The sequence below is a fragment of the Eurosta solidaginis genome, chromosome 2 (assembly GCF_040869045.1).
Source record: "Eurosta solidaginis isolate ZX-2024a chromosome 2, ASM4086904v1, whole genome shotgun sequence".
Taxonomy (NCBI): Eukaryota; Metazoa; Arthropoda; class Insecta; order Diptera; family Tephritidae; genus Eurosta; species Eurosta solidaginis.
The window spans coordinates 86,130,416-86,151,247 of NC_090320.1; the positions used below are offsets into that span (position 1 = coordinate 86,130,416).

Consider the following 20,832-nt stretch of genomic DNA (forward strand, 5'->3'; position numbering starts at 1 on the left):
GGCAATATATTCTATTGTTTTCTTGTACAAAATGGCGTGGATAATAAAATATAAACGTTTTGCAGTGTTTTTTACAAATTTTCTTTAATTTATTTTGTTCCAATGTTCACACATTCCGTACAAACAGTTAATTTCGAAAAATCATTTCCTCTTTTCGTTACGATTCCGTCGTAATGCAGAATACCCAACTTCGATTGAAGCGGAGCGTAGAACGGGAAAGTAATCGAAATGCAGAATAGGGGTGAGTATGAATTCAAATAAAAAAGGAATTTACATGTATGTAGATGAAGAAAATAAAGAATTTATAATAGATACAAAATAAAAAAAATTAAAACTTCCTACGGGAACACCCTTTTCCAAAACAATAGTATGAATTCAAATAAAAAAGGAATTTAGAAGTATATATGTATGTAGATGAAAAAAATTAAGAATTTATAATAGATTCAAAATGTAAAAATTAAATCCTCGGAAACTCAAAATCCGTTTCTCCTTACAGACACAGCAATTCATTAAGAAGTATGAGCATGAGCAAATAAAAAAAAGAATATGTAAATGAAACGGGAGACCATATAAAAATATTATATATTACCGTTTTCTTTAACTCTCTACACTCATCTGCAGTCCAGGTACCAAGGCTAAGGTGATGCGAGCTGAAAAGAAAAGAAGAAAAGAGAAAAAGTCCTACTCGTTTTCCACTTAATTTAGTGTCCTCTTCGGTTGACCACATGGAACCTTCAGTTCCGGTTTACATGAATTAAAATGCGTACGCACATTTTATCGCGATCGCGTTAATTGATAAAAAAATTGCATAAAAATATAAGAACACGAAAATAAAATAAAATAAAATAAATGGTGAAAAGTGAAATGAATTTGTTATTTGTTAAAAACAAGGATGATTAAATAATAAAAAGAAATTTAAGGAAAAAAAGTGAAAATAGCAAGAAAAATGTGAACAAAAGTGCGGAAAAAGAATATTGAGACAAACACATTTTGTGTGTGGTGTTCATTTAAAGGGCAACAACAGTATGTTACTATAAAAGAACGAGAAAAATGAAAAATTATACGAAAGGAAAGAAAAATACAAAGAAAAAGCAACATAAGAAGTATAATAAAAGTAGAAGATGAAAAAAAGGAAATTCCGAAAAGGAAGAAAATAAAAATTGATAAACAAATCTCTCCTTTGTAAAGCAACAAAGTTACAAAAAAAGGGGTTAATAGAAAATTACGAGTTCGGCAAAAAAATTAAATAAAAAATGAAAACTGAAAAATTAAAATAAAAAAATGAAACAAATGAAAACCAAATTGTGTAAGCTTAAAATTTTGCAACAAAAAAATTACAGAAGTATGTGTAACAATTATTGGTAATTATTGCTGTAGCCCCTGAAGACGATCTCCGACGGAGATTGAAATATATTGGGAATAATATAAAAAACAGAAATTGTTTATTGGGTAAGTGATAAAAATAAAGATTTAAGTATGTATATATAAGAAAGAATAACAATTCCGATAAAAAAATGCATGTGTGGTGGGAATTACAAAAAAATAATATGGTGCTTAATCTAAAAAGAACGTTTATTAAAATTTAAAATCATATGGGCGTTTTCCGGTGCCTGTGGTGCTTAGGTTAGGTTAGGTTGAACTGGCCGGTCCATGAGGACCTCAGATAGACTTATTGAGTCCGTAGTGTTACCAGAAGTTTGTTTTATCGACCAAACTGAAAAACCCTATCAAAAACCAAGACCTATGTTATAAAATAACTCCGTCCTCTTGGCAAATACTAGAAGGTTCCTAGGACTTAAGCCACTTTCTGCTTCTGATCTGACAGCTGTATCACTCCTAAAGCTGGAGTCTTAGCCTGGCAAGTGCAGGGCACGAGCACAGAACGTGCTCGATCGTTTCCTCCTCCAACCCGCACATTCCTACTATCACTGACAAAGCCTAACTTAAAGGCATGTGACGCCAGAAGGCAGTGTCCAGTCAGAATACCCGTCATGAGTCTACAGTCCTCTCTTTTAATGATAGAAGCAATTAAGAAGTTAGTCTAAGGTTGTAAGACCTACACATAATCTTCGACACTTTACAGCCCTGCGCTTGAACCCACGCCTTTCCCGCTTGGTCGATCATGTGCACCTCTCGCCTTCGCTTAATCTCACCCAATCTAATTGGGACGTCTACGGAGCAAGCTTCAAGGGATGCGCCCTTTTTAGCTAGTTCGTCCGCTTTTTCATTCCCATCTATTCCCATATGCCCCGGGACCCAATATAGATGTATGCTTCTCCCTGTCCCGATTCTCTCCAGAGACTACTTACACTCTAACACGCATTTAGATGCTGTGCTATGCGAGATTATTGCCTTAATTGCTGCTTGACTGTCAATATTAAAGGTAACACGGTTGCAGCTTAAGCTATTCTCTTTCAGGGTTTCTACTGCTTTGGTTACGTCTAATATTTCCGCTTGGAAAACGCTACAGTAATTCGGCAGCCTCTAGGATCTGCTTATTTCCGGATCAGCACAGTGTACCGCAGACCCTACTCCTTCCACTACTTTGGAACCATCGGTGTACACATGTATCGCCTCATCCGCCATTTGCGCACCATTGCGCCAACCGTCCACCTCTCTTGTGGCCTTAAGATCTCCCTCGAAACGCAGATAGGGAAGCGGTAGTCTGTTCGTCTTTTGATTGATGACGCTATACTACTATGGCCATATGGTCGGCGCCGAAGCACCGAGCCTGGTTGCGGTCGTTAATGCTTTGCTACCCGGTCTACAGGTGGAATGTGCAGAATGGCACACAGTGCAGCCGTTGGGGTTGTTTTTAGGGCTCCCGTGATGCTAAGCATCGATAGTCTGCATACGCCCTCTAATTTTTTGGGGTATATTGTTTTTTGTGTGGCTTTCCACCAAACAAGAACTCCATAGTATAGAATAGGGCTTACAATCGCTGTAAAAACCCAATGAGAAAGAGAGGGCGATAAGCCCCACGTACACCCCAGCATTCTTTTACATACATAGAGTGCCGTTGAGCCCTTCTTAACCCTCTCCTCCACGTTGAGCTTCCATGACAGCTTACTGTCTAGGATGATTCCTAGATATTTTGTGCAAGGTTTCTCCTGTAAAGTCACCCCTCCTAACTTAGGCCTGGTCCAATTTGGGACCTTGTACCTCTTTGTAAACAAGACCATATCCGTCTTCTCCGCATTGACTTTCAACCCGACATTAGATGCCCAGGTGTGAATATCCCGAAGCGCCCGATCCATCAAAGAACTAATCGTTGGAAGGCACTTCCCACTTATGACAATTACAACGTCATCTGCAGAAGCCGTAAGTTTTACGGGTCCCTCATCGAATTTACCTGAGCTGTTGGTTGATGACCAGCGTCCATAGCAGAGGTGATAGCACCCCTCCCTGCGGCGTGCCCCTGTCCACAGATTTCGTGGCCTCATACAATCCCCATTGTGATGTAATCTTTCTGCAATTTAACATGCAGCCTATCCATCTGACTAAGGCAGGATGTACTTTAATGTAATTAAGACCATCCATATTCGCCCATTTTGCAACATTATTGAAAGCCCCGGCAATGTCCAAGAAGACTCCTAGAGAATACTCCTTATATTCCAGGGATTTCTCTATGCTTATTACCACCCTATGCAATGCGGTGTCTACCGACTTGCCTTTGGTGTACGCATGCTGTGTTGTTGAGAGCAGCTTTTCATCCACGTTGGACTTTATGTACACATCTATCAGCCTCTCAAAGGTTTTGAGCAGAAATGATGTTAAGCTAATGGGTCTATAGACTTTGGGATACACGTGACCGATCTTCCCCGCCTTTGGTAGAAAAGGTACACGAGCAGTTCTCCAAGAGTGCGGTACATGATTCGGTCTTATGCACCTATCGAATATTATTTTAAGCTATTCCACGACTGCCCTACTTGAGACTTGTAGCATGGCCGGGAATATACCATCTGGGCCCGGCGATTTAAACTTTGAAAACGTCTTCACTGCCCACTCGATATTGGTATCGGTCACCAAACCCGGCACTACTAGCTCCGTGATCGAAGTGTGAGTGATGTCTGCTGGCTCTTCTAAACCGTCTCCCGATGGGAAATGTGTATCGAGAAACACCTCAAGGGATTCCCGACTATTACGTGACCATTCCCCGTTCTTCTTTATTAGTCCCTGGACGATGTTTCCCTTTGCTAGGACTTTTTTCAACCGTTCTGTTTCGCTGGAGCACTCTATGTCCGTACAGAAACTTTTCCATGAGTTTCTCTTCGCCCTGGTAATTTCACGCTTGTAGATCCTCAGTAGATCCCTGTACTCGTCCCGTCACGCTTCGCTTCCGCGGTCTTTGCGAGCTTAAACATTTCTTTTACCTGTTTTCTTAGAAGACTCAGCTCATTGCTCCACCATGGCGGCTTTGGTTTTCCTCTGAATCTTCTTAGAGGGCAAGCTTTGTTATACGCAGTCATAAGCGTCCTTGTTTGGAATTCATTCGACTCCTCCAGTTCCTCTACGTTAGCAACCTCTTTGGGTTGTCCCAGTTTTGTTTCTACATGTTTCTGGAATTTAGTTCAGTTCGTTGACCTAGGGTTTCTAAAGGTTCCTCCCTTCTCTACCCTCTTTAGAGGGATGCTTAAGCTGATATACGCTTGGTCCGAGAAGGATGATCTATCAAGAACCATCCAATCATACCTGGATATATCACGCTCGGAGCTCAATGTAATATCCAGAACAATCCTGGATGTTGGACCAATGTATGTAGGGACATTTCCCCTGTTGGCTATCTGCAAATTGGTTTTCAGGATGTAACAAAATGGAGATTCGCCTCTCTCGTTCGTGTCTGCTCCTCCCCACGCATTGTGGTGCGCATTTGCATGTGCGCCTATGACCAACCGCCCTTTGCACCCTTTCTCCTGTACTAGCCTTTTGCACTCCATCGGTGGAACCTCCTAAATGCCTGCTTATTCTTTTGCTCAACGGCACCGCTACGAGATCCTCAGTGGTGTAATTAGGGAACATATATGAATGCAGCTGTTTCCTTATCATTACTACAGCTCGCACCCGTCCTTCCGTTTGCGCGTAAACGCCAAGCTCGCGCGCGCTAAGTCCAGAAATCTTTCCTCCCGATGAGAGCCACGGTTCCTGGATAAGCACCACGTCAAACGAACCCTCCTCAAGGGTTAGGAGGAGTTCGCTCGACGCCACTTTACTGTATTGGAGGTTTATCTGTAGGACTGACAGCACCATTGGGCTGTTTGTCCAACTCCAGCACCTTCGTCTTGACGTCGTCGTCCTCCCCTTGCCCTTTTGGTTTAGAGTATTCGAGGCCCTCTTCAGCCTCTCGTGACTGTTGTGCCGGGTGTTCCTCTGTGCGAGTGAAAGCACCATTTAGCGGTTGGTCCTCTTCTAGCACGTTCGTGGTGACGTCGGGGACCTCCACCTGTCTTTTTCCCTTAGGCTTTTGAGGTCCTTTTCGACTTCGCCCACCTCTAGCGTGTTAGGGTTTTTATCCTCGGCACTTCTTTTCTCTGAGTCGCATGTACATTTTGCCGGTGCCAAAGGACATTTTGCCAAGCTGCGTGTACAAAATATCCTCCGCCTGCTTGTTTATTTGGAAGATGTAGAACTGACCATCTTCGGTAGGCCGATGTACAGTAAATACCTTCCAATCCTGCGTCGGTATGTTCGGATTCTGATTCTGCAGAAATCGCAGTGTATCCTCCGATTTCATCACGCATGGTATCCATACCTTAACTTTTGGTACCGTGGGGATTTGCGCTTTATCCACCACATCAAACCGCGCGTTCGTGCCTTGCCTTTGGAGGTTTGGAACCACTTCCTCCAGCCACCGCAAGCTCGTGATGTTGTCGCACGCTATCATCTTCACACCATTATACCATCCCCCGAATCAAAGGTTGGAAGGGGCTTACTTGGTTGTTCCCGCATCATCTTAAGCATTAAGCTAATAAGCTCCCTTTCCACAGATCTCCACCTTCCAGTAGTCATTTGTCCGAAAGGACTGCTACGATCAACCAGCGCCACAGTCAGTGACTGCTTTGCCACATCACCCATCTTATCGGGAAAAGCAGGAATTTTAGTGTTGTCTCCCTTTGGCACCTCCGAGAAAGCCTGAGTCTTAGCGTTAACTTCCTTCAGCGCCTCCGAGAAAGCTGGAGTCTTAGCGTTATCTCCATTTGGCTTATCTCCTACTTCCGTAGTTGGAACTTCCCTCTGACTCGCAGCTTTCGAGGTAGTTGCTACCTCGCTATTGGAGCTCATCTGTCTTACAGCTTTGGGCCTACTTGTCTTATCTATGCGACTGCCCTCCCTCGCGGCTCTAGGACTGGGTCCTTTCTGCCTCTTGAAAGCAGGCTTGTCGCCTTCCGCCGAACTTTGCCTCTTCATTCTGCCATTCGACGCTTCTTTCTCCTCGTACCGGTTGCAGAACCTAGGGTTTCTCGCAGCAAACCTTTTGAACTGCTTTCGACCTACTTCTACCGCTTCATGGGCCCATTCCAAGCGCTCGATTTCCACTTCTGTTGGGTCGACCACTGCTCCCAAGCGTTGTACAATTCTTAGTGCTGCACGGTACTGCGAGAGAGCCCTTTTACTTCCTCTGCTCTGTACGCTTCTCCACTCTTCTACTCCGTGTTCATTTGTGTGCTTCTCCAACACGGGGTTCATTGAATCAGCACTACTCTCGCTCCCCGAGTCCGACGCATCGCTTAATTCGTATTTGTCGTCCTTGGATTGCGACTCAGTCCTCCTCTTTACATCGTCCTTATTACAATCAGGTAATGAGTCGTTCATCTTGGTCGTACGACCACCTGCCCGACAAGGCGGGCTCAGCAGTCCAGTATTATATACGGGGAAAGAAACGTCCGCCACAGCAGCGCCCCTTACTGTGGTAAGGCCATAAATACTTCCCGAGGTGGCCCGGTATCGGAAAGGCTCCGTTCGAATACAGCCGAATTTATCCCCTGGCTGCAAATCGTCCAATAGGCACGGTCCGCATAACACCCTGGATTAGGGGTGTGTGAGGCGAAACGGCGTAGATGTCAGTCCTAAACAGCTCCGTCTCATAGTCGGGCGCTATGGAGTTCGGCTATGCCCTCACACCAACGACAAGGCACCTACCCTAGTGAGGGCCCTGTGGTGCTTGGTTTCCTTTAAGTAGGTGGTGTGATGCAAACGTTGTTGTGGCGAAATCGTGGTAGTGCGGAGCAGGCTCTCTACCTAGCGATATTGTCCTGACTTCGCTCGCTCAGTCTTGCTGTGTGGTGGATTGGTCCATCCACCAGTGATCGGATAACAATAACTCACCGCGATGCCTGTTTGATGTGACGTGATGTGATATTAGATAAAATGATGTGATGTGCGGTATTGCGATATATGATAATATGATGTGATGGATGAGGATGTGATATGTTGATTGTGCTGTCGAGCCTTCTTTACAATGATTTACCTGTGCTTATGTTTTCATATGTTGCGTGGTTATTGTTGGTATGATTATTGCAAGTCGTTGTGTTGGTTGTTGTATTTCTCTGTGTGACTGCTATGAGCCGCTGGTGTAGTTGATGTGGATGTGGTTTGCCGTGAACTTGTGGTTGGTTCCGGGTATATAGTATCTTGTGGTGTTGATGCTTATTTGTCTTTTGGTGTTTGGTCGTGTATGCTGGTGGATGGTATTTGGTGCTGCTGAGGTTGGTTGGTCCTTTGTTTGCGTGTATCGGTGTTGGTTATATGGTATAATGTATTTGTGTTGAGCGGTTATATATGCGTGTGATTGATATCTTGTGTTGTGGAGGCGTATGTGGGCTTAAGTGGCTGATTGTAAATGCATATGAATGTTCGCTGGATTGTATGCTTGGTGTGGTGGTAATTGTAGATGGTGTTGTGTGATGTCTTGTGGCTTAGCGTTAGATTGGATTGCTAGAGTTATGTAGTAAAGGTTGGTGGTTTTGGTGCCTCGCACCGGCATTGCTGGCAAAATGTGCCTGTGATTTCGGTGGTTGAATAGACGGTGGCTGGCTTAATTCCCCTGTTTGGTTGCGGTACACCTTTTTGTCACACTACCGTTCCTTATGGGAAACGGTAATTCGCACACTTGCACTTTTTACTGATTTACTGCACTCGCGGTTTAAAGCATACGCTCGACACTCTGACTTAAGATTTTGGAATTTTGGCCCTTTTATAGGCAACCTATTTTTCCGCTGCCACTACCGTTTTGCACTGACTGTCAAACCAGTTTATTTTTATTTTTATTTTTGTTCAAAGTCACTCAAAGATCCTGGAAGGCTACAAACATGTCGAGTTCAGAAGCAAATCAGATACACACACATACGCACGCAGTATAGGGGCAGTTAGCTAATTGTTGGCATGCTTACTTGCAAAAATAACATTGGGTTGTCATGTAGGCGCAGTGGCGTAGTTTGGGCTATCTTTACAAGTTATGCTGTTGGATGAGGCTGATTCTTTCCACTTTCTTTTTGAGCAATAGTAAAAATGAGTAGACAGCCGGCTATTTGTATCTTACTTCCTAGGATCTGAAGTGTTCTAATGTGAGACGTGAATTTATCAACAAGAACGCGAAGACTACCTACAGTGTTGGCTTCTGCATCTTTAAGTTCAAGCAATTCGCGAATGTGAGCCTGAAAAATAAGGCGTTTATTATCAAAGCGGCATTTAAGTAAACTCATAGCCTTTTCATAGTTGCTATCACGTATTTCCAGTGAACGAATGACATCTAAGGCGCTGCCTTGCAAGCAGGTTCGCAGGTGTTGGAATTTTTCTATTTTCGTAAGCTCTGGATCATTATCGATCACAGTTTCAAACATCGAAATGAAATTTGGCAACTCCGTGAAGGCTCCAGCGAATTTTGGCAGCTGAAGGTCGGGCAGCCGTGTTTTATTTTGCTTTAGTACGACTACTGACTGGGAATCGTGCGGAGAAAATACGAATGTTGATGAATGAGCTGTGGCTCCATGCGATGCGATTTTAATTCACGGGTGATTGCCGTTTTTATGGAGACATACCTATATGGAAAGAAAATCAGTACGGCTGCTACTATCCAGCTCATCAGGAGTTTCTTCTTCCAAGGTAGTCTGAGCGGCCTAAAAGTTGTTCAGTATGTGATCCAGAAGCTCGATTCTCGTCGAAAGTTCGGCATGATTCATAGCCTGAAGCGTTTCAGATAGCGTCACATTTTCTTTTAAAAAAAGAATTAAGTAGTTGTGGTGCATCACCCAATGTTGCATTTTGATTGTTATCCATTTCGAGAAAAATTTGTAAAAATATTGCAAACGATACAAAAAAAACGTTCGATATAGAAAGCGCCCACTTTGCGTTACATAATGACTTGTTGTTGTTTTAAGTGTCACCGAATGTGATCACTTCGGGGTCACCAATGTTTGAAGTCAGGAGACTATTTTGTCTTGACTGTGTAAATTTCTTTGTTCAACTGAACTTAAAAAATAGATCGAACAAAGTTAGCGTGAAAATATTTTATACTATTTTATGTATGCCCAAATATGTATTTGTTTAGGCCACCAGCCTAAATATTTTTTAAAATCACTTTTAGTTCACCCTAATGCGGTCCGTATACTTAACTATTACCGGTAACTGTCCTTGCACAGCCGAGAACTAATTGAGTAGGGGAAAACTCGACGAAAGTTAGTAATCGGCGGGTGCCATGGACTCTTTCTTTTCCTTTCAATTCACTTTTCTTTTGAACATCAGCAAGTGAGCTCCAGCAACCAAACCGAAGGTAAGCATTCATTGTTTCAAGTGCAAATTCCATACCATTAAGTTAAAGTGATTTCCGAAATACTTTACAATTTAATTTTTCCCCTTTCTTTGAATTATTGAATAAAGAAAGTTTGTTGTTAATTAGATTAGTGAAAGTGTTGTTTTTCAATAAGTCACTAACTAGTTCCTTCTCTTTTACATTTCTTTTTTGGTGTTACGTGCGAGCGAATCCCCATCGTCCCGAATTACACGTAATCATTGGTCCTATCGCGCCAGGAAAATCGAAGTGAACACAATATTCAGCCAGCGCATTAAAAATTTAAAGTGAAAATTTTTCAACAAATTTTTTGAATCGACCGTGAAAATTTGCAAAAAAATAAGTGGGAATTAAAAGAAATACTAGCGATCAGCCATTAATTAGCGACGAGTGGTAATAGCGAGCATTTTACATACACAGTCATCACATCATAAAGTCTGCACATCACATTATAATCGCATCATACAGTCATCACATCATACAGTCCGCACATCATATAGTCATCGCATCATACAGTCAACACTTCATACATTCCGCACATCATACATTTAACACTTCATACAGTCCGCACATCTACCCACATATCATAAAACATATCATCACTTAAGCGACACAAGGTACGTTGGTTTTATTAGTTCATGCACCACCATTTTTTTTGCAATACGTGAACGTATAGAAGTGAACTTGTGATAGGTTTATAATCCGAAGTAGGTGGAAATTTCGTGTTTTTTAAACACACCAATCGCCTTTTGACTATCGGTTGACTCCCCCACCAGTGGTAAGAGTCCTCCGACACAGCTCAAGGCAGACAGGCAGTGAAACAATTTTTTTTTCTCTCCTCACCTCCACTGCACTGTGCAACATAAGACTTAGGGATAGTCTCCTTTCATTCGGAATTTCGATTAGAAGTACACAACACCTTTATTTCCACCTGGTTGATGTTTTTTGTAAACTTGTCAGGGATTCACATTAGTTTATACACTTGTACACAATATCCAAGCCACTGCGACTTATATACACCATTGGATGGCTAGTGGCTGGTAGGAGACACTATTTACTTACAGTCCATATAATATTATTTTCAAAATTGTGTATCAGACAAGAAAACAAATCAAAATAAATAATTTTATTACGCTTTTCACGGTCGAAGAAGTACACAATTGCATTCAATTCCCTTTTTTCTTGGAATTATAATTTGGTTTGGCACAATTAGCCCACTTCATTTTTTCATCAAATAACAATTTTGACACATTAAATTTGCATCCAAATTTCTATCTGTGTCACTCTTAGAAATTTCAACAACAATACACAACTAATTAGGCACATTAAATCTTGAAACAGATTTCTATCTGTGTCAATTCTTATTGTTTCGCTTTCGTTGCAAGCACAATACTCTAGAGTCATTACTTCCGCTCTCGTTCCTTAAAAGAGACAAGATATTTAAAATAATAAAAAAAATGGAGACCTACATAAGAATGACAGACTCCATAGTGGAGTTTGAGCAGGAGTTCAATGCGAAACCAATCGCTGAACAAAACAAACACACCCTTGAAATACAGCAAGAGGAGCTGAAATCACATTGGAAGAAGACAAAGTCACTTTATGAAGGTCTCCTCAACTCTACAGATATAACGAAAGAGGACCTGCAATCCATTAAGCAGAAAAATAAAAGCTGTTTCACCTGCTATATGAAATGCATGGCTACAATCGCTGCTGAAGTGGAAAAATTAGCACCACCTGCAAATGCCCCTGCCACAAAAGTGGAAACCAATCCGAATCATGGACATAAAATCCGGCTGCCCCCTTGCGATACCGATGTGTTTAAAGGTGATTACCTTTCTTGGCCGGCCAGCATTCTGCGTACAAGCATGTACGTCGATGACGTGCTAGCAGGAGGCCACAGCATCGAGTCTACAATTAAAGCTCGGGAGGAAGTCACCCACGTACTACGGTCAGCAGGTTTTTCTTTGCGAAAGTGGACTTCGAACTGCAGCCGAATACTGAAAGGAATCCCTAAATCCCACTTGCTAAACGAAGATTTTCTGGAATTCGAGGATGCGAGTACAGTCAAAACATTAGGCATCAGATGGAACGCGCATTCTGATTATTTCTATTTTACCGCAAAACCTATCGAAAATCGTGAGGCCCTGACAAAAAGGGCAATACTTTCAGCGATCGCCAAACTCTTCGATCCTTTGGGATGGCTCGCGCCAGCCATCATAGTAGCGAAGATCATAATGCAAAACATCTGGCTGGAAGGAACTGACTGGGACGAGACAGTGTCCACGCGTACCCTAGATAAATGGCAAACCTTTATGGAGGACTACCCGGATATTAACAATATTCAGATACCAAGATGGGTAAATTTTACACTAAATGCGGACGTTGAATTACATGGATTCTGCGACGCATCCGAAAAAGCCTATGCAGCTACAATATTTCTTAGGGCAAGGGTTAATGAGGAGGTCCACGTCAGCCTACTAATTGCGAAAACAGGAGTAGCTCCCGTAAAAAAAATTTCGCTACCCAGATTAGAACTGTGTGGAGCAGTCTTGTTAGCCGAAACTTTAGAATCAGTGCGCGAAAATCTGAACTTGGGAAAATTCCATACACATCTATGGGCTGACACAACGATTGTTTTAGCGTGGATTAAAAAACCTCCCTGCTCTTGGTCAACATTTGTGGCTCATCGAGTAACCAAAATCGTAGAAAAGGTAGGGAACAGTGCCTGGCACCACGTAGAGTCTACATCAAACCCAGCAGATGTGGCCAGCAGAGGGATGTCAGCAAAAGACCTAGTCGCAAGCTCCTTGTGGTGGCAGGGACCTTCTTGGTTACAAGAAGACAATTCAAAGTGGCCAAATCAAGGAAAGGAGTATCAGACAGATATTGAGCAAAAGCGCGTAAAAGCCTTTACCACATCAAAAATAAGTGGAAATGAGGATATCCTAGAAAGGTTTTCAGAACTTTCAAGAGCCTTGCGGGTCATATCATATATTATAAGGTTTTCGCAAAGAACCAATACTAAAACAAAATCTTCCTTTAAAGCGGAATCGTACTTCATTTCACCCAATGAAATCCAGGCCACGACAAGTCGTTTAATAGCTCTCTACCAACGGAAGCATTATTCGGAGGAATTTTCGAGTTTGAAATCCGGGAAACTCATCGGTTCAAAGAGTGAAATCCTACCTCTTACTCCGCTTGTCGATGAAAAGGGCATATTGAGGGTGGGCGGTCGTCTTTCAGGGGCCAAGGATCTTCCCTACAGTGAACGGCACCCGATCATTCTGCCTTATGACTGCCGGCTCACACGACTTCTTGTCCAGTTCATCCACAAAGATACCCTGCATGGTGAGAACCAACTTATGTTTCGTCGCCTACGCACAGAATATTGGATTCCTAGGGTAAAAAATATGATCCGATCGGTCATACATAATTGCAAAACCTGCACCATATTCCGCAAACGGACCCAAACCCAACTGATGGGAGATCTACCTCCAGAGCGAACCACCTTTTCCCGGGCTTTCACCAATACGGGGGTAGATTTTGCCGGACCATTTGACATCAAATCTTATAGCGGAAGAGGATGCCGCATATCAAAGGGTTACGTCTGCCTCTTTGTCTGCTTCGCCACCAAGGCGATTCATTTAGAAGTCGCGAGTGACCTCAGTACCGCCGCCTTCTTAGCAGCTTTCGATCGGTTTGTCGCCAGGCGAGGATGTCCGAAGAACATATACTCCGACAACGGAACAAACTTCGTCGGTGCCTCTCGAGCACTTCGATCCGAACTCAAAGCTTTCCTCGCCGATGCGCGTAACCAAACCCTATCGAAGTACTCTCACCAAACCCTTTAATGGCACTTCATACCTGCAGCCGCCCCTCATATGGGCGGACTGTGGGAAGCTGGAGTCAAAAGTTTTAAAAACCACTTCAAAAAGATAGCGTTGGACTATAAATTTGCTATGGAAGAGTTCAGTACCCTTCTTTGCAGAGTTGAGTCTTGTCTCAACTCGAGGCCCCTGAGCCCCTCCTCCAACGACCTGTCCAGCTTGGAGCCACTCACTCCGGGACACTTCCTCATTGGCGGTCATCTACTAGCCCCACTAGAGATTGACGTCAGTGAAAATCGTGCCTCACTTGTCAACCGCTGGGAGAAGCTGAAGGCATTACATCAAACGTTTTGCAAACGGTGGAAGTCCGAATATCTCACCGAATTGCAAAAACGCACCAAGTGGAAACACCCACAAGCCAATCTGAAACAAGGGGACCTGGTAGTCATAAAAGAGGAAAATTTACCTCCGAACGAATGGAGATTAGGACGAATAACCAAACTCCATTATGGAGCCGACAATCGAGTTCGAGTCGTCGAGCTTGATACGGCGAGAGGGCACACGACGAGACCAATCACAAAGTTGGTCTTGCTTCCTCCTTGCGAGGAGAGGGTCGGAGATCTTTAATATCCCACTTCTCATTCTCCCTAATTCCACTTCTTTTCTAGTCAGGGTGTGACACCGAATTAGGGATCTGAAGCTTGTCTACAATTCTTATTATCCTATTACAAATTATCCAAGACCAGCAAACCCTTCATGCAACACTCCCTAGGAACAAATTTCAAAACAACGATGCGTGAGCCAATTGCTCTTTAAAATGAGTCTAGGTTTAAGAGCTTTCTTATCAGCCATGAAATTATTATACAACAGGAGAATTTCCTGTCTGCAAACCTATATTTTATCTAAACAGTAGTACACCTTTGCAGATGGCATTGGGTTAAGATTGCCTAATGTTTAGTTATAAAGGTGAATATGAGCTCAAGTGGGAACGCGTTGGTTAGGCCATATCTATATATATATAACTTATCTAATTCACCTCGGCGCAAGACTTGCTTTCATGCGCCCATGGCCTTGCTTTGGGCATGAGTGAAATGTACGCTCCTATGTTTAGCGGAGCCATTCACACACCTCCTATTTGACGGAGTCACATTCATACAACTGCCTATGTTTTGGCATGAGTGAAATGTACGCTCCTATGTTTAGCGGAGCCATTCACACGCCTCCTATTTGGCGGCGGAGTCACATTCGTACAAACAAAAAATGGGGGCCAAACGGACACGTTCCCAAAATTTTACTCATAATAATAGCATATCTTCAAGATGCTCCTCTGAGACTTTCATGGCTGACAAAAAAGGTTTTTCCCTAAAATTTAAAAGCTGATAGCTTGGTGCACAAAGTTTTTTCTCACGTGCGTGGAGCACAAAAAGTTTCCAATCATTTTTTATTTTAACTTTTATTTCAAAAAAAAACAAAATTACCCAGTGGGCAAAAGGAAACCTTTACGGTTTGGTATAAAAAATGATTAATGGAAACTATTGCAAGTGAAGATCTAATCACAAACAAGTTTTAGGAGAAATGATTACCAATACAAAGAGAAGCTCAAACTAAATCAACTATGTTTTCCGGACCCCAGAGACTCGTGATGTGACCTAATTAAAAACAATTTATTATAATCTCGAGGTGACAAAAGGATGTCATCCAAACACATACAGACACCCATCTGGCCGGTTAATGATTTGTATGGATAATCCCTGAACTCGTAGTAAAGCGCGACATTGAAGTGGCGACATGTGTATTTCCAGGCAAATTTTCCCCAAAAAAAGGTTTACTTTCTCCCAATTTGTTTGATTAATTATCGAACTACCACAGTGTGAGTAGTGAAAATCTACTAACTCTTGCCCCGAAACCATTTGTCCACCAAGCCCCCCCCCCCCCCCCCCACACACACACATTCATTATTAGCAGAGCCCAATGCAAAATATATAACCTAAGGAGGCTGCAAGCGCATCCTGCTGTTCGACAGATTTACTCATTAACATGACGATTTCCACCAACTCCCTTGCAACTCAACTGTGCTTGGCTTGTTATTGCTATTTGATGCTATCGTTTAGTTTACGGCAAGCGATGACCAATTTGTCAATTAAACCTGCCTATGCATAACATAACATGGCATTGCGTTTCTAATCAAGGCCTTGCAAGCCCCCTTCAGCCGCAGATCACCTAAACGTTCCCAAATATCAACGACTTTACGATGAATTAGATTTGTTGTTTTTGGGCAGGGAAAAATTTTATTTATTTATTCATTGTTCACCTGAATAACATAGGAGATACTCTTTAGCCTGTCAATTTGTAAAACTTATCTGATTTAAGGCGTGCCCCGCAAACCGTGCAATGCAATGGGCAAAGATCAAGATCTACTTGCAGCGGCACGCATTGGTAATATTGCTGTTGTGGAAAAGCACTGGAACAAATTTCAAAGCGAAGTAGTGAACCACTTGCAAGCTTTCGTCGAAGTCCAGGCATACACAGCCAAGATGTCAACGGTTGTACGCCACTGTATTGTGCAGGCCTTAACGGTCATAGCAACATTGTTCGACTGCTACTGGCTCACAACGCTGCACCAGATATGCCTGACATAGGTGTTTCGACTCCATCGTATTTAGCAGCTTGGGCTGATCATGATGAGATAGTGAAACAACCTTTTCCGCATACACCACAGCAGCCAATCCTAATGCGCAGACAAGTTCGCCAACAGAGTACATTAATTAATCATATTAAAACACATAAAGAATCAAGCACCCCAACACACCGCTGAACTATCAACCAGGTACTAAACTGAATAATCGCAACCAGAAGTTGCCTCCAAATCAAACTATTGAGTATCAAAATCGTTCTATAACGAAAACTCTTTACACTGGCAGCTATAGTTCACCGCAGGCAAATGAGCTAGTTAACCCCTATCAATGCAATGTTTGTACAAGACGTTTTCCGCAGCTAAGTACACTAAAAAATCAGGAACGAACTTATATTGATCACAAACCGTATAAATGCGAAATATGCGAAAAATCATTTAGTCAAATTGCCATGTTAACCAACCACAAAAAGATACATTCTGGTGAATATTATTCGCATGTGTTCCTTTTGTTCGATGCAATTTCGACAGCAGGCAACTTTAACCAAGCACATGAAGACACACACCCCAGTCGCCTGCCATGCAAACGCAATTTCCACAACAACAGCAATGGCACCACCGCAAGGCATAAATCCCATGACTACAACTACACTCGTGTCACAAGGAGGAGAACATCCCAAATCAATAATATGGTACATCAGCAATTACAAACATATCATCCATTAGTCCATTTTCTCGATAGTAATACAACTGTAACCGTCTTGTTACGAAGGAGCCATTTAATCCTACAATTAGTCTACGTTCAAAAACGAAGCAGATAGTTTAATGTTGGAGAGTCCAGACCGCCCATTTCCATGCCTAATTTGCCGTAAGGCTTTTTCGAAACAAAGTACTTTAGCTAATCATAATCAGAAGCACACCGGTGAAAAACCTTAAAGTGCAAAGTATGCGAATCGAATTTCCGACAGTTGTCCACCTTGAATAACCACATGAAAACACATACTGGTGAAAAGCCATACAGTTGTTACTATTGCCCTAAGCAATTCCGACAGAAGGGTACACTCATTAATCATGTTAGAACTCAGTGTTTAAGCAAAAATGTATAAAATAGGAATTGTGCTATACAATAATTATTAACAACTAATAGTAGTTACATACAAACATATATGACAAGATGCAAAAAAAGTCAATTGCCTACCTACAATAACACATAGTAAAGAAAAATAAAATAAATCTTCCTTTACCCCAACCAATTCTGTCACTGATTGTTGTCCGTGGGCCACGCCATGGGGTTCCATATTTTTGTGAGGTTCCAGCCGCTCCGCTGTTTTGTGTTTAGGCTTGGTAACTGCCGTTTTGCTTTGTTAGTAACTGGGTTGTGCCGCGAGGGATCAAGAGTTGCATCGACCTGAAAAGAAAAAAAGAAGAGTTAAAAAATGAACAATAAAGGAATTTTTACTATCTTTACTAATATTTCCTGCTAACTTACCCACGTTTTTTCGAAAAATGGCATTTCCTCAGCCATTTGTAGGTATACGATTTTTTCCATTGATTACAAGGAGCTCAATGAATTGTCAAAGCGAGCAGTGTTGCCACTAACGTCTTATTTTTTCCCTTAAGGAGCGAATACATTTTAACCGCACATTAGTGACAAATAAACACACTTACGGTACGGTAAGCAAAATTGTCGTTACGCGATTTTCGTGACTCGTCAAATAATAACTCCGAACCTAAGTTAGGGTGGATAAATAAGCGAGTCGATACAGATACCAATACGACAAATGTGTTTCAGACCTACAAAATTAAGGAATTAAATAATAATAGCAAATATTAAAAAACGTCCTCATACATAAACCCACTAGCCATCCATGTAGACGAAATCAATGTAATAATGCTCGATTATGTTTTTAGAATGACTCGTTTCACGGCAACTCGCGTCAAGACAGAGGAGCGTTCCAGAAGTTTCTTCGTACCATGCCGCCTTTGCGCCGCAAATCACGGCGTACGATTCTGCGCACAATACCGCAGGATGTCCGCTGAAGAGAGGTGGCAGGCGGTCCGCGAACATAACTATTGCATCAACTGTTTGTCCCCTTTCCACAGTCACGAGGTATGCACAAGTAAGGACAAGTGCTATCGATGCAACGAGCATCATCATACTACCCTTCACCGGGACGAAACCAAGGAATGGAGGCAAACCACAAGGGACCTTCTCGATGACGGAGAAAGCTCAGACGGGGCCTTATCCCTGGCCCTCACCGAAAGAACCAAGTCTTGGGCGCAACAAATGGATGATCGGGATGCCGAAGAAGAAGAAGAAGAAGCAAGATTGGCGGCATTAGCTACCCTTCGTAGACAACAGAGCGGCTCTGAAACACGTCCTTTCCGACCGCTATTACGGCACGAACAACAACGGCAATTAGAAACCGAAGCTGTACGACCAACTGGGAGCAAGCAGAAATCACACGTCGGTGGCTCCTTTCACCATCTTTGGCCTAGTCATCTCGGGGGCCTACCAACAATAAGCCAATCCCAGAATACATTTATATCTACAACATATCTACAGATACCTCCAAATCCACATTTTAATCTAATAAGGTGCATTGAACTAAATAGAACCACGTATTTATGTATTAACCATTTTTTCTCTCATCCACAGCATTTATCGAGAAATGGGAGCCATCACCACAAGGCGATGGAGAACAACGTACTCCACCTACTTTTTTTCATATCCTGTACGCCCCATATATCGCTACATGCATAATCTTAGATGTCAATTCGGACTGGTTGTTTGTTCTCAGCTTGCTCGCCGCAAGGGGGCCGGCATGTTTAGGTCACCAGCCTAAATATCTTTTAAAATCACTTTTAGTTCACCCTAATGCGGTCCGTATACTTAACTATTACCGGTAACTATCCTTGCACAGCCGAGAACTAATTGAGTAGGGGAAAACTCGACGAAAGTTAGTAATCGGCGGGTGCCATGGACTCTTTCTTTTCCTTTCAATTCACTTTTCTTTTGAACATCAGCAAGTGAGCTCCAGCAACCAAACCGAAGGTAAGCATTCATTGTTTCAAGTGCAAATTCCATACCATTAAGTTAAAGTGATTTCCGAAATACTTTACAATTTAATTTTTCCCCTTACTTTAAATTATTGAATAAAGAAAGTTTGTTGTTAATTAGATTAGTGAAAGTGTTGTTTTTCAATAAGTCACTAACTAGTTCCTTCTCTTTTACATTTCTTTTTTGGTGTTACGTGCGAGCGAATCCCCATCGTCCCGAATTACACGTAATCAGTATTCATTATGCTAGTTGGAATTCAATAACAAGAGCTTAGGTGACTAACAGTATTTCAAAATTCTTGTAAAGAGAGAATATATACCTATTGCAAAAAATGTAAAAACTTAACTAGTAAGTCAGTATATTAGGTTGGAACTTATATACTCTTTACACTGTATTTTAAAACAAAATAAGTGAAATCTAATTTGAATGAAAGGTTATTAAATTGCACCCTTATCTGTTAAAAATGATTTTCCTTAGCTGTATGCATTTCTGAAAGCTTTTAAATTTTATAATTATTCAACTGGTTAACGAACACTTATTGAAAAAACGTTAGTTAGTGAATTTTATTGAAAGAGCAAAGGTTAGTGATTAGTTAATGAAAAGAAATATTCAAAGTTATTTACTTTACGCTCCTGATGTCCGCAAATCCAAACCCAACGATTGGAATGATATTCAAATGCAATTTAAAAGAAGTTGAATATTGTTTACCAATGTGTTTATTATAAAATGTAAATGTAAAATGTTTATTTGTACAGAATGTAATTTTGAAACGTATGGCAGAAAATTATAATTTTAGTTGGAATTTTATTACTGAAATGCAAAAATTTGAGAATGGTAAATATATTTGTAGAAGGCATGAAACGGGCGCACCGCTTTTATCAAAAGTATAGTTTTATTTTTATAGATACGGGCGCAACGCGTCTTTTCAAATTTGTAATGTAATGTTCTCGGACACACCGGTGTTAAAAAAAATTTACATCGTTATTCACGGACGCACCGCTTTAAAGAAATATTGTAATCATGTTTTTAACACGGACGTACCGCTTAAGAAAAAGTAATAATTTTTTTTTGTGTGTGTATTTTTTGATGCAGCCCACTGTAGCGCAGAGTGGGAGTAAAACAAACCAAAAAAACTTTAAAAATATATTTAATAACGGCAACTGCTTTAATAATCAAAAGCATTAAAGCAATAAATGAAGCTTAAAAAAATTTCTGTTTTAATCCGAGCCTGTCCCACAGTGCCTACCTATAGACTTACACATATACCCTTAGATGTATGTGAATTTCAATTCATTTTTTGTAAGTAATTTAATTTAATTGGTTTTGAATATAATGCAAAATACTTTCGTAATAGGTATGAAAAAGTGAATAAAATATGTTTTAGTTTCAATAAGTATGTAAGTTATTTTAAATGAATGTATTATGTATGTATTAAATATTGAAATGAAAAAAAGTTGTATTTCGCACACTGTGTGCCATACCCATATATTGCTGCTGGGCTTGATTTACCGCTTGCTGTTCTGCT

General features: G+C 41.5%; 1 pseudogene; it reads left to right on the forward strand.

Annotated features, from left to right (window-relative positions):
* Positions 1–11,259: 11,259 nt before the first annotated feature.
* LOC137241555 (zinc finger protein 84-like) lies at positions 11,260–17,352 on the forward strand (annotated as a pseudogene).
* The last annotated feature ends 3,480 nt before the right edge of the window (positions 17,353–20,832 follow it).